The sequence below is a fragment of the Sminthopsis crassicaudata genome, chromosome 5 (genome assembly GCF_048593235.1).
Source record: "Sminthopsis crassicaudata isolate SCR6 chromosome 5, ASM4859323v1, whole genome shotgun sequence".
NCBI lineage: Eukaryota > Metazoa > Chordata > Mammalia > Dasyuromorphia > Dasyuridae > Sminthopsis > Sminthopsis crassicaudata.
The window spans coordinates 136,439,812-136,455,209 of record NC_133621.1 but is presented as its reverse complement, the minus strand read 5'-3'; the positions used below and the strand labels follow the sequence as shown (position 1 = coordinate 136,455,209).

The 15,398-nt window shown below is 32.9% G+C and overlaps 1 protein-coding gene across 1 annotated transcript in view; it reads left to right on the top strand.

Annotated features, from left to right (window-relative positions):
- The first annotated feature begins 210 nt into the window (after positions 1–210).
- Positions 211–15,398, top strand: part of LRRN3 (leucine rich repeat neuronal 3) — a 56,305-nt gene continuing 41,117 nt past the window's right edge. The window contains exon 1 of the mRNA XM_074268287.1: positions 211–634. The gene's annotated coding sequence lies outside the window, so the exon portion shown is untranslated. The remainder of the gene's footprint in view (positions 635–15,398) is intronic.

Here is a 15,398-nt window from a genome sequence, read left to right as displayed (position 1 = left end):
CAATAGAAATCTTCCCCCAAAGCCCCCATGCCAAAAGGGGAAAAAGACAAATGATCTCCAGAAAAAAAAAATGTAAACCAGTTTCATTTATTTGTGCCCTAAGCAGCAGTGTCATATAACAGACAGGTTGCTGCAGCCAACCAGACTCGAGCAGTTCCGAGTGCTACATCTTGGCACTCTGAAGCGATTGGCTCCTCTCTGGGGAGTGGAGGGTGTTCGGTTATTAATGACCGCTGAGCAGGCAGCACCATGTCAGTGTGACAACTGATCGGGTGAACGATGCACCACTAACCACCATGGAAACAAGGGGAAGTAAAAAGAGCTAGCAACATCTCTCTTTCCTGGATCGCAAGCATCCGCCAGTCTGACAGGCTAAGCGAGCTGCCTGTAAAAACCCGGGATCTCACGTGCAGGCTGCTGCTTTCCTTCATGTTGTAGGATATAGGAATAGGACGCATATGCATGTCTGTGCATGCAGTGTCTATTTGTTTATTCTCTGTCTACCCATATACATATGCACCTTTTCACACCCGGGGAAGAATGCAACTCTGTCATCATCACGCCTAAGGAACTAAGGAGTCAACGGTCCAGAGACACAAGAAGTCATCTACTTGCCGGAAACTGCATTTGCAGGGTAAGTTTTTTGTTTTGTTTCACTTTGCTTTTAAAATAAAAATCTATAGTATAAACATATACATATATATGTATATGTGTGTGTTAATGTGTGCTGTTTATCATTCATTTGGTTCTTGGTTTTGTGCTTCAAACCTCCTGTTGGAATTTTCTTCTTGCCTGCATTTCAATAAGCTTTAACACCAAATTTTACTTTTAGAGGAAAAAAATTCAATACTTCCATTCCCCCACCCCCTTTTATGTCTAGCAGTGCTTGTGGAATTCTCCAACATGCATTATACAAGCTTGAAAGCCCATCAAAGGAGATGAGAGGGAGAAAGGGAGAGGCAATGATAAGGGGAGAAAGGGAATTTTTTTTTCTTCCCTTCATGTACTTAATGTGATAAGCAAACTACACAGACACTGTCGGGAAAACAACAATAACAACAACAAAAATGGAGCGGAACCCTGCTAACCCCACCACCACTACCACCATAGATGGATTAAGGCAAATGGCGTTATATGTCAGGACCCCAAACCACTGAGCATAGAGGCTGAATGAGCATATCACAATCAGTTATTGAATTTCTGCCAGGCTACATCTTAAGGATTGTGGTAAATGACTTCCCTTTAATAACATCCCCTCACCAGTCAGAAGGGACAGTGCAAACGTCTGATTGCTAATGCAGCTGAAACTGTACAGCTTAGGTAAAAAGGATCCCATGAACCAGAAGAGTTCTCATCTTCTTTGGTAATTAACAGGGTCACAGCAGGTTGGCTCTCTGATACATTTCCTATTTGAGAAGACTGTTCCAACCAACTGTTATTATATTCCCCTGGCTCAAACCAAGCTGGAAGGCTCAATTGTATTCCAATGTAGTTATTTGAAACAAAACCAATAAACCTTTTTTTTTTTTTTTTTTTTTTTTTTTTTCCTTCAGGGACAGGTTGTATGAATAGAACACTTTTTTTTTTTTTTTTTTTTTTTTTTTTTTTTTTTTTTTTTTTTTTTTTTTTTTTTACAAAGGAGAGGGTGTTGGAATAGTCTGGGAGAGGAAAAGGAGATGGATGTTAGACAGAAAGGAAGAAACGAGTATTCAAAAATCACTACTACGGATACATAAAACACAGATAGCTAGCTATAAGCATTACTTTGTGTCTTCTATTTACCCTCTCGTATTTCAGAAGCAATGCCCCTGAGACCAAAACCATGCTCAGTCAAGTCTGTCAACAGCCCTGTAAGAATGATTCATGTAATACAGTGCTTGGCTAATTGATGCTTTTAAACACTGCAAAGGGCACCTAACTATTTAATGCATGTTTTCAAATAGACAAGACAAATTTAGGATCTTGTTAGAAACACTTTCTACTCTTTTAATGGAGCCTCTATAGACATTAACAATAAGTAAAGCATTGAAATTTGGCCTCCTGGAGCTCTTCTTCAATTCCTCCATCCTTTCACCATTCAGTTATATTCAATTCATTAATAACCAAAGGAAAATGCTTTATAGAAAAAAAATGGTTTGTTTTTACAATTGGAATTTCAGAATTTGTATTCCTTTGCAACATAAAGAAAACCTAAGGGATAATTTCCTCTCAAAGCCTGCCACTTTCCCATAAATGTGTCAAAAATCGAGTCACTTTACACTAGGTGAGGTAAGAAGTCAATTAATTCAGGTGACCTTTGTAAATGACAACAATAAAGCAGCTCTGACAATATGCCACTGTCTTCGATTTTCCCTCTGGAAAATAAATGAGCTTAAGAAGAGGTTTCCTGCTCACAGTGAAAAATGAAAGGTGCTGAAGCATTAGCTCTTGATATTGGCAAGCTTAGTTGCTCAGCTTCAAATACTACGTGCAATCTGTTTTAAAAACAACATGATTTATTATTTGGAAGAAAATATACTCCGCAGCTATTTTGTTATTCATTAAACTACTGTGTTAGCCACAGAACAGTTCTGATATTTGGTTCAAAAAAACCCAACCCCCTTCGAGTAAACCTGCAACCTTCTGCTTCCAAAGTCCTGTAGACTGTGTGGCACTGCAGTATTGATCCTAGATTACTGTGGACAGCTTTAGGGCACAGTTTTGAATAAACTTTTCATGCAAAATGTTTATTCCCCAGGTTTGCCAGCTTTTGTTTTCCAAACCTGCTTCTGTATTGCAACCTAATGCATTTAAGAATGGCAAAAATCCTGCTCTTTCATTTTTGAATAATACTTTCATACATATTCCATGTGCCCCCAAGTGCCACAATGACATGTCCAATAGATTCTGAAAAATTAAAATAATTTCAGATATCCCCATGCTTGGATTGCCCTGGCAAGCTAGAGTGTTTTGTCTGACTATGCCATTGTCAAATGATAAGAAAGCCAGCAAAATTTGAAGCCTTCTCCATAGTCTCCCCCAATAATGTAATGATGACAGGAAAAAAAAAATGATTGTCTATATTGATGGCACTCTTCGAAAGACTAACCTTTCAGAGGTAAGGCATGTCAAGCTGCAAGCCTGGTTAGAATGCCAAGTTCACACAATGTGGGTATTTTGATTATGTGGTTAGTGTCCTAATAAATTCTAGGACCTGCTTTGCATGCCGACCCGAGAACATATAACAAAAGGGCCAAACTTGGGATGCCCAGCAGGTATCTGCCTGCTGTATGAATGCTGATTAAGATGATTATTAAAAGCATTTATTTCATTAAAAAAGTCCAAATAACAAAAATTCAACACATTGTTATTGGGAAAACTAGATCCTAAAAATTATCCCCAAAAGAGTATAATATTGGTTAAAAACTTAAATAATATCATTAATGGAAACTGAAAGATTAAGTGGAGAATAAATACCTCTCTTCTTGCCTTGGTAAGGAAACCCCTATTAACCAACTTAAAACAATGTGTCTCACTATGGAAAGACACTATACAATCAGTAATATTTTAAAATGTGCTAGGTAAACTAGGTTCTAATAATTCATTCACTCTTGTGTCATACTTCATGATATTAAATACCAGAGGATATATTGCATGCATCGCATGAATGCTTTCAGTAAAAATTCTTCATAAACTTTTATGATGGTGGTTCTGCAAAGAATACTTTGGGAAAGTTGACAGTATGGTAATGAAAAAGAGAGCTTCTTTAACATCTACAATCTTAACACAAGCACACGCACACACACACACACACACACACACACACACACACACACACACAAAACTGCTTTAGTTAGTTCTTAATTAAAAAAAAAAAAAAAGTGATATTGACCCAAGAAGTTACTAGCTAAATAACAGTCATTCTTCTGGTCAAATTTTTCACAACAGATAACCTTTGGATGTGGAAAAAAGTTGAAAGGAAAGATTAAGATAATTTTAATTGAGGGAGAGATAGTGAGGGATTAAAATATGATATGAAATTGGAATTAGCATATGAATCTAACAGGTCTTTAAAAGCATTGTTATGATAGAAGATGAAATATTACTAAGCATAAGTCTTTGTGAAGAAAGACAGTGTTCCATGCCATACACTGAATCTGAATAATTGAAAAGTTTGTTAATACTACCTTGCTATTATTATAATTCATCTTTTAATATTAGGGTAATAGTTACTTTTTTAAGGCATTTTGAAATCTACTCAGGACTGCTTTAATGTGAATAAATTGAAACCAAAAATGGATTAATGAGATTTCTGTGAATCTTTAAAGTGAATGCCACCTTGTGAATTCTCAGGTTCACCCCTCTCATTTTACATGCATCACTGGTACCCCAAAAGGGTCTGTGATTTATCTGTAGTTGCAAATCTAGTTAGCTGTAGTACTTTGTTTTCTGACACTGGGGTCTAAAGCTCTATCACATATTCCTCCCCACCAAAATTTTGAATGTCAAGCTAAAATAAAATTACTGTTATTTTTAAAGTGTTTATAGATTCTCCAAAATTGGAAGAAACTTCTACTACCAGAATAAAGCACCATAATAAATGAGAACTACGTAAAAGAATAAATTCAATAACAAATTATCTCATTTCATGAGTTACATAAAGTCCTCCCTGGACTCTCAATATATTTCCCAAATATGGCATCAATTATTTAGCTATATTCTCTTACTTTGAAATGAAGTATGTCAACAATTTTACAAACCTTAAAATGCTATATACATGCTAGCTATTGTTATACTTTCAGAAAATTAAGAGTTTTGCTATTTGTAGTCAATGAATCATAGCTATTCAAATAAGAAGCTGTTGGTCTACCATTTTTAGATTTGAGCTCTGTTTTCAGGAGTAGTAATAAGGTTTACTCTCATTACTTTCTTCTATACTTTCTTGGGTAATTTCACAGAAGTCCACTTGTTAAAGGCCACACAGTCCTTCTATAAATAAGTCAATATCAGTGCTCAATTGCATATAATTTAATCTTCATGAATAAGACAATAAAAAACTATTGTAACATAGGGATTTTGTGTGTAAGTTGAGTGCTAACACTTTTCTTATGACTTTCCATCTCTTTCTGAATTTTTAAAAAATGTATTTCTAAAATCCCCACCTGGCCTGACATAATCTGGAAGGGAGACCGTCTAAAAAAAAATCATTTCTCAATTATAGCTATGATCAAGTTTATTTCACAATGTATCCATAAAAAATAAAAATAAATAAACCACATGGAGTTGAAAATGAACACAAATGGGGAAAACTGAAAATTTATTAAATTACCTACTGCTCACTTCCTTAGTCATAATTTAAATTGAATGAGAAAATATACAGAAAGCACTTTGCAAACCTCAAAGCAAGTATAAATGTGTAAATGTTATCTGTTAATCTTATTGTTGTTGTTATTGTTGTTATAAAATGCATTTGTCAGAATTAAGTTCTTTTTTTATATTGTATATAAAAAACATGGCACAGAAATCTGTCCTCAGAAGCAGGAACACCTAGATTTGACACAGCCTGCTTGTATGATACGAAGAGTCATTTAACCTATCAATGTCCCAGACAAATATCTAAACTATTCCCCTCTTCATTGGTAGAGGAGATTTATTCAGGAAGAATGTATTATTGCCCCCAAATCATGTCTGTACTAAAAAGAAATTATGTTTTAAAAGATAATTTAATAGGCACAAATGACCAATAAATCACAAGTCAGAAGAGATAAGTTAAATTTTTCTTAAAGTGTTGATGGTAATTAGGAAGCAAAGTAATGTGAGTACTGTCTCTGTAGTCAGAAAGATTTGAATTCAAATTTCACCTCAGATGTGTAGTGGCTGTTTAGTCCTGAGCAGTCCATTTAAGCCTAATTGCCTCAGTTCCTGATTTGTAAAATGGGGACAATGGCGAAGGAAATGGCAAAAACAACTCAGGATCATTGCCAAGAAAACCCCAGGGGATACCATGCATGGGGCCATGTAGAGTAGGACCTAATTGAACAATTAATGATGATAGCTTCCAATAAGAGTTGCTATTCCATGTACTAGATACATGACCTAAAAGAAATCCCTTAATCTTTCTGAGTCTCAGTGTCCTCATCTGTAAAACCAGTCCGTTGGTTTAGGTGGTTTCTAAGATCTCTTCTAGATAGTGTTCTATAATCCCACATGAAAAAAGTCCTTTGAAAACAATTTTGCTTTACAATTCACCCTATGACTATGCTTACTGGGAGGGAATAATTAATAGCACTATATTCAGCTATTTGACCATTTGTTTTTGTTGTTATTTGATGTCACTTACTAGTCAGCTTAGAATAATTTTATAAAATAGAGAGTAAAAACTTCTCCATTGTTTAGACCCCAAGCACAACAAAGTGATGAGAAATTGTCACACACACACACACAGTTTCTAGAGGCACTAAACAAGTGGCACCATGGCATCTACATAATTATAAAAAATACATATATTAAGGCAGGAAGAGAGGCTAAAACACTACAAGCAAAATCACTTCAAAATTAATTTTATTCCAAGATTCATTGAAAGGGGGAGGGAGGAATTTTGTTATCATGTCAATAATAGCTATAGTATGGAAAAATAAAAGTAAATCACTAAAAATATGTTCTAAAATGAAAACACTTGTTTTAATTTTTAAACTGTCTTTGGATGACCAACTCTTAGGTTCAGAAAGAGGAAGCTGAGGAAGTGAAGTCAACAAGCATTTTAAGTACCTACAATGTGTTAGTGTTAGTGCAATAACAGGATTATCATTTTTACAACATTACATCAGAATATCCAACAGATTCTGAAAATTCTGGCTGGCTACATTATAGACTTGCACTACAAGCAAAAAAACATGTATCTGAACATTTGCAACATTATCCTCTGGATAATTGAATACCTGAGGTCTGTAGAAGAAGAAAAGACATAGATGACAGACATATAAAATGGAAGATGCCTTCATCAGAAATCAAGTTCACTAATTATATTCACATTAGTTTACTAATAAGTGACAAGCTCATAAATGATCTTTTAGGAAGTTCCTTCAGTTTTCTGAAGATACATAAATTCCCAAAGGGTATAATACTTTTTACTTGTTTTTCCTTTTGGTAAATAGACTAGGATAGTTCCTGGAACTGGTGATTTAATTCGTATAGGGAATTCCAGGGACAGGACACTCCCTCTGTCTACATAGTTTGGTAGAGTCTTAAAGAGATACCTAGAATAGAAACATCAAAAACACAGTCTGAGGACTTTTGAATGAAGCCTGAAGCTAATGTAATTGAGAAATAGCTAACAAAATAAGTTAAAACACAATAAAACATAGATATTATATTTTTAAATGTACATTTTAGGTCACAGAGATCCTTATCCTTATTACTGGTCTTGTTTCTATTTGAGTTTGATACCACAAGCCTACATCACTGAGAGGTTAAGTGCCTTGTTAAAGTCCACAAAATCATTGTGTTTCAGATATAAGACTGAAGTAAAGATCTTTCTGGTTCAAAGGCTAGCTTGCTATCCCCCAGTGTCATGATACTTTTATACAGCCTAGATTATGACTACAGATTGATGGTGTAGTTTTGTTTTTTGTTTGGCCTCTTTTATTTATAATTATTATTATTATTATTATTATTATTATTTGCAAAATTGGTGACAACTTTTTTTTTTCTGCTTTAACTTCTACTGGGATAACATTTAGTTTTATGACACTTTTGTACATGTAAACATGTTATACTTTTCAGGCCAACAAGCTTGAAATTAAACTTCTATATCATCTGAAACTTACTTTTCAGAGAACATTAAAATATCACAAATTAAATGGAGGAAATAAATAGGTAGTAGATTTATTCAACTTTATGATTCACATTGGTATTAATATTCTCTGAACTTCTTGCTTCATCATTGACTTCAAAGGGAGATCTCTTTAATTTGTGACAAAGTTAAATCCTAGGAAAACTGAACTTAACACAATTTGTTAATAATGTTAGAAGTATAAACCACAATCCAGGCTAATCCAAACTCAGTTTCCTCAATGGCTGCAAAAGTCATATAGAAACAGCAAATCTTAGACAGAGGTATTCATTATTTTTAGAACACTGAACCCATCAACTTTTATTTTTAGGAATTTAAATAGTTATAGGGTGTGAATTCAATGTACACTCAGGGAAATGATATTTTGATTTCTGAAAGGGCAAAGAGGTTAATGGTTTTACACTGTACTTGCCTCAGGCACCAAGAACAAGGAAAAGAGCTAAAATGGTATTTAGTCTAGCTTGCAATTCTGCAACACAATAGAAAGTGTAGTCAAAGAAAAGGCAAAATGTTACCATCACTTCAGACTTAGGAAGAGGGAATCAAATCTAATACTGAACACAATTTGATGTTCTGAGTTCTATTCCTAGCAGGCCTTGAATGAAAGACTTCTGCACACAAAGTACTATATTGTTATGTAAGATTAAATTACACTCATTTGACAAGAAAATTTGTTTTGTGAATGACTGAACTGATTCACCTACCAAACATACTGTTTATATTCTTCACTATTTCTGTAGCTTGTCACCCACACATTTTTTAATATCAAACATGTCTCATATTTTAACTTCACACAAAAATGTCATGAAGTGATACAGCCTTCTACCCCACCCTTTTTAAAAACAGTGTTGTGTTTGATAACAGTGTTTTGTTAGTCAACTGTTTTACTTTAATGAGTAAGCATAATATGTGACAATTTCTTAATTCAAAGAAATTCCTTTTTTTTTTTTATGCCATGATTGTTGTCACATTTTGCTTCTGTTGGAAAAAATAATTTGCCATCCATAGCCAATTTAATAATTACAAAGAACATATACCTTAGAGTCACATCATCCATATTCGTCAACTACTTTACAGAGGAAGTGATACAGCAGACACTGATCCATCTCCTTTTTCTCTCCCCATATCCCCATAATGAATGAATGAAACAACTGAATGAACCCACTGATCATTTAAATGTTGTGTGGGACAATCCTTCTATTCATATAAAGGTAATAATACACACATATTATTCAGTTTACAATGTAATGGAATTTTTTATTTAGACTTTCTTTTCTTGCTTTTTTGAGATAAAGGCAATGAATTCTAGTGCATTTCCTTTACTCCTATCCTTCTAACTTAGTTCTATAGAAAGCAAAATGTGAAAGAAACCCCAGTATTATTCTCCACTTGATTAACTGACAAAACAATTTTTACAGTCCCTCACAAGTGGCCCTTTGAACTGGCAGCTTATATGCTCTTCTTTTCACCATTTTCCATCAAGAAAAGATGAATTCAACATGCTGCTTTGCTTGAGGTCATGCAGTGCAATCACTGATATAAAGGCATAATATATATAGTTTAACTCATAGGTCTCCATTTTCATTCTCCATAACAATCTCTGTCACTTTGGGTATACCCTTCCCTAGTCAAGCCTTTTCTTTTAAACAGGAGGAAATTGCTGACAGTGTTTCATCCTACTGTTACTAGGATCTTAAATCCTAAATGAAGAATCACTAAGTCTCCTCAATGTTAATGAGCTTCTAGCTTTGAAAACAATTCATGAGTAATATAATGTATCTTTCAAGCTTGGGATCAGGTGTAAAATTTCGGTTATGTAAATTTAAGCAAATGTAAAGATTCCACCTATTTTTACTGTAATTAAAGGATTTTTCATTGCTTGCTTTGTAGTACTCACTCACATTACATTACAATGAACATCCAGATAGTATCATTTACACACCTAGGGCAAAACTAAGAAATAGAGAGTGAGGATTTTGTAAGTAGTCACATAATCACAGAATTTTAGAAGAGAAAGGTACCTCCAAAGGTTATTAGAATGTTAGAAATGGAAAGGGACTTAGGAATTATCTAGCCTAATCTCTTTATTTTACAAATTGCAAGAGGTATTTTTTTTTTAAATTTCAGTGATTTTTTAAAAAATAGAATATCCTAGACTTCTCAGTTCTCTAAGCCAGGGGTTTTCCACACTAGCTGTTTGTTGAATTTGAGGGTTTTTAGGTTAGCAATGTCCTTAAAAGGCCATCAATAGAGCTGTACTACATGAGAAAACTCTGAATGAGGAACTAGGGTAAAAAAAAAAAATCACTGGGACACTTTTCTAATGGAAAATAAATGGACAGTAGCTTGGGGTTTATATACCACATAAGTTTCCTTTTCATGTTTAAATAATCTTTCTTTTTTCAAATAATTAATCTTTTTAAAATAAAATACAGATTTAATTCAGTGATTAAAAACTAGTATACAATATTTTAAAAGCTATACAAATGTGTATTTTCACATTTCATTTGATATTTTGCTGTTTCAAGGGTTAGATAACTAGTTCACTAATAACAAATTTTGTGTGGTTTTCCTTTTTTATCTCCAAAATATAACACATACAATACACTGATGCTATGACCATGTGATTCACTAATTCTGATTACAGTCGTTAATATCTACAAAATGAAATTTTAAGTCCCTCAGCAATTATAAGGAAATTTACATAGACTACCTTATATATTGTCATTGTATATAATTTAAATAATACAATATAATTAATAAAACTATAGAAAAGTAATGTAACTGTCAATGCAAGAATGCATGCTAATTATTATTGGATCTCTCCTCCACTTAAGTATTCCAATAATCTTTGACCATATATAGATCACATGATACAGATAGAAAAAAATCTATTTTAAATTCAAAAATGTATCTCAGAAGTTAAGAAGCATATCTCTTTCTAGCACACAAGGAAAAGACTGACATTTATTGGTTTCTATTTTCTTTTACCATAAATATCCTGCAATAGTATATATAAAAACAAGGGCTAGATTTAATTAAATCAACTATCTAGCTAAATATTCTATTATATTTAAAAATGTTGATCACCAAAATTGTATTACTCTAATCAGCAATGTAAAAATTTACTTAAATATTTCTTTCTTTGAGATGTGAAAGGAAGAAACTAAGGTTCTTCTAAATTTTTCCTATCTTCTAATAGGTTTCCAATAATCTCTGCATTCCTCTAATGTGAGAAGCTTTGCACAGGATCTTGGATCATGGAAATTTACTGATATTCTTGGGTAGCAGTAATTCACACAGGCTATATACCTCATTAACCAAGTTAATGAATTAAAGTACAATTATTTAATGAGTATAATAAATCACCATTTTCACAATCCCAAAAAATAGTAGACATTTTAGAAGAAAAAAATAAACAAAAGAATTTGTACCTTGAGTTAGTTTCCTCTCTGCTATTAGAATTAAAGTTGTGACAAATGTATATTTTAGCCCCCAAACAAGATTTTAAGTTTAGAATTATAAAGAGATTTGTAACTGCTTAACTACTTTTATGTAAACATTGAAATGATTGGAACTGGAATTCTTGACATTTAGTATGTCATAGACTCCTTAGGCAGTCTGCTGGAAGCCTATATACCCCATCTCAGAATCATGTTTTTAAAAAATAAAATTAAATGCATAGAATTTCAAATGAAATTCTTTATATTGAAATCATTGTGAAATATTAAAAACAACAAAACAACAGCAACAACATCCACATAAGATTGGAGACCCAAGATGAAGAAACCTTGATCATGGAGCACCACAGTTCTATGTAATACCAAGAAAATGTTAATGTTCAAGATAGGGACTTTTACCTTAATAAATCATTTGAAATGGAATGGACACATCCAATGGAAAAACATAATCTCAAAATAAAGTAACAAAAATTCCAAGGACAATAGAAAAAATTTATAATGAGCCTTAACAAAGCACTTGACCAACAGCGATTTGAATGTAATGTGGTATAACATTCATTATTTAGGAAATGCATAACCAGAAAATGAAGCAGGTAACACAGTGGTGAAGCCATTGAGAGACTGTAATTTATCTCTATGGAGAGAATATATCACTGGAGAAATTATTTATTCTTTCAAAATGCCAACAAAAAATCCCTAATTTATAGTTTTTATTAAGTCCTACGATCATAGATTTCAGTTGCAAGGAGACTGAGGAGGCCTTCTAGTCTAAATTAACAGCTATATGGCTCTGAGCAAGTTAACTTTTTCCAGATTTCAGAAAGGTTAGGTGATAGTAATACATACACTTCTTAAGTTTCAGAGGAAAGATTTGAACCCAGACTATGGAACCCAAAGTCATAATTCTATCCACTATATCTTACTGTCTAAATCTATAGTATTAAGAATGATTCAGAGTAAATATAGGAAAAAACATTTCTACTTGATTTTAGACGAAAGCTTCTTAAACTGTGAGTTGTAAGTTATATAACTTATTGAGGGGGTCACAAACATTTGGCAACATTAAAATGTTTCAGAACCAAAAATTAATTCAAAATCAAACACATAAACAAACCCAAGGTGTTTCTTGTATTCTTGTCCATGTTGTATCTGATGACTTCATTGTGTAATGCCAGAGAAACTGAGGCAAGATAGAGATTAGAGAGTTTTTAATATTTTATTAATTGGAGAGTTTAATTGACTGGACAGGACTCTCATCTCAAAGTATCCAGTGATGAATGGGGGAATGACAAACCCTTTTATAGCTTTCAAAGAAAAGAAGAGCAGTAAAAGTTCTTACAGAACTCTCTCTCACATAAAGAGACTCTCTTTCTCTCCCTTTCTTTCATACACACACACTTTGTAATTGTAGAAATGCAATTCTTTACTTAAGGTAGATTCAAGTATCATGATGCAGTTCAGTTTGGAAATTCAAATTACTAACTTTTCTTGTTTATGTGAATCTATCTGGCAATCAAGTGCCCATTTTAAGAAGGAAATATATACTACCACTACTACTAGTTAACTCTTTTTCATCTCTTTGATGAGGATTATGGGTGAAAGGAGCCTGATTGAGTCAATCCAGATAAGAGGAATTAATGAGGATCAATTCTAAATGCTTTAAGAATAAGATGAGGTTCTTATCAATGTCTTCTCACAGATACCTGGAGTACATTTAACAATTATCATAAAAATATACAATCATTATTGTTGTTGTTTTTCCTTCCAGCATTCTACTGATATTTGGGTTGATTAGTCTAGAGTCCATGTGTGCTATCTAATCCTAAGAAGAACTTTTCTTAGACATAGACAAAATGCCTATAACTCACACATCTGTGACTTCAAGGAATTACAAGAGCACTAACATTAACATACTATCTATGTGACACTGGGCAAATCATTTAATTTTCCTCTGCCTCAGTTTCTTAATTTGCAAAATGAAGTGGTTGAAAAATATGGTTTGAGGAGCCTCTTCCAGTTCTAGATCTGTGATCCCATGAATTAATAAACAATTTTTCTTATAAAGGAATCTGTGAGAAGACCATTCATAAACCATAGCTGATGAAGAATGCAGAAAATTAACTAAGTATGGCAAAAGCTTATTATAATATATTTAATTTACTACTGGAACAAGTCATTAACCATCCCTGGACCTCAGTTTCCTCATCTATAAAATGAGAAGGTTAGATAAAATTATCTCTTAAGTTCCCTTTAACCTTTAAGTCCTATGACCCCAAATATGCTCATTTCCAAGTAATTCAATGAACCAAAATGTTACAAATGCAAATATATACTTTTTTCATAGCTAGAAAAGACATTTAAAAATTATTCCTATAATCCATTTACTACAGGTCAGACCAGTCTATGCAGATTCTGATGAAATAGCCCACCTGCCAGACTACTTTTTTTGTCTAAGTACCATCCTAACAATTAAGAACAGATGACAGTTTCTAAATTCAAGTGATTGGGAATAAAGGCAGGCTATTTTCTATGAAGGGCTCTCATTTACATAACTCCCTGACTGCTGTGATTTGGCAAGGGCTCAACTTCCTGGGCCCCTGCCAAATGTTATCATCCAGTCACATATCAAGGTGTAGCTTTATAAATTGGCAGTTTATTTAAAGTAATATGTTTGTGTTGCTGTTAAGCATCATGCATGTTAATTACTTGGGATCAGTGGGGTTTTTTTTTTTAATATTTTGTGCTTGAAGGTGACTTTTGTTAAAGCTTACAAACTAAAAAATAAATGAAAAAAACTAAGTAAAATATTAAAAGTGAAAAAAAGCAGATTTAGAAATAGCAGATTTCAATTATTTTTTCAAATCATAAACACAAATGCAACATCACTACTAACCTCTCCAAACTGCTAAGCAAGCAATTTTTATGATTCTAGATTAATACAAAACATGGGACAATTCAATCTTGGGCCAAAAATAATCCTTAAGACATTTAACTAAAAATGCTAAATTAACTCATCTCACATATGTGTTAAACAGTGAAATTCATTTTACTATTTAGTTTATAAGTCTAATTTTAAATACAATCTGCTGAAATTAATGTTATTAGCATTTTTCCCATTTTCATGCATAATGACAAAGGGAATAGCTTGAGAAAGTTGTATATAGTGACTCTGAGTTGATGAGTTTTTTTGTGACATCACATTACTTTTTTTTTTTTTCTCCTGAAAAGTTCACTGATAATATTAACTGATTTTTTTTTAATTAGCTTGCTTTTGTGGAGTTTTTTGGGGGGGTTATTTGTTTTTGTGTGAGGGGATAACTAAAGTTTAAATAATTTGCCAAGTCATCACATTAACCAAATTTTTCTTAGATTTTATTAAAACATAAAATACATTCTCCACTTTATTTTGTTTTGTTCCCTAATCTTATGAGAATGTATAGTTTAGAAAATTCCTTCAAAACTTTTATGAACTCATAATGATTAGCAAATGGTCTCTGAGTCAAAAAGATATGGTTTTGTGCCCTACATCTGATATGTATAGACTATGTAAATGGACAAGATATTTAACCTCTCAGACTCCTTTCCCTCCCAAGTTGCCAAGTTTCAAAGCAGGTACTGATCTTCATTGCTAAAGGAAATTTTTTCATTGGGAATTTATCAATCACACACACACACACACACACACACACACACACACAGCCCCTAAAACTTCATTCTTTCTTTAAAATACAAATATATTTCATTGGCATTGCCTATAATAGTGCATTGCCATCTTAGACAATTACAATGATTAATAATACTAATAGATACCCCCAAATTTTCAATTTCTCCCAAAAAAAGTCTTCTCTCTTATTCCTTCATCTTACATCCTGGCCTTTTGTCACCAGTATACTAACATTAAAAGCAGTTCTGTAACAATCTGAGTTCTTGAAAAATTGTGCCTTTCCTCCCCTTGAAGTAGACAAAAAATGAAATAGGTAATGTTCATGTCTATAAAGCACTGTTACGTTTAATGATATTAAATATAAACAAAATTCACATTACAAGCAAATACATTGATACAAAATTATGTTTGTAAAATGAATCAATGCATTTGTACTATTTTC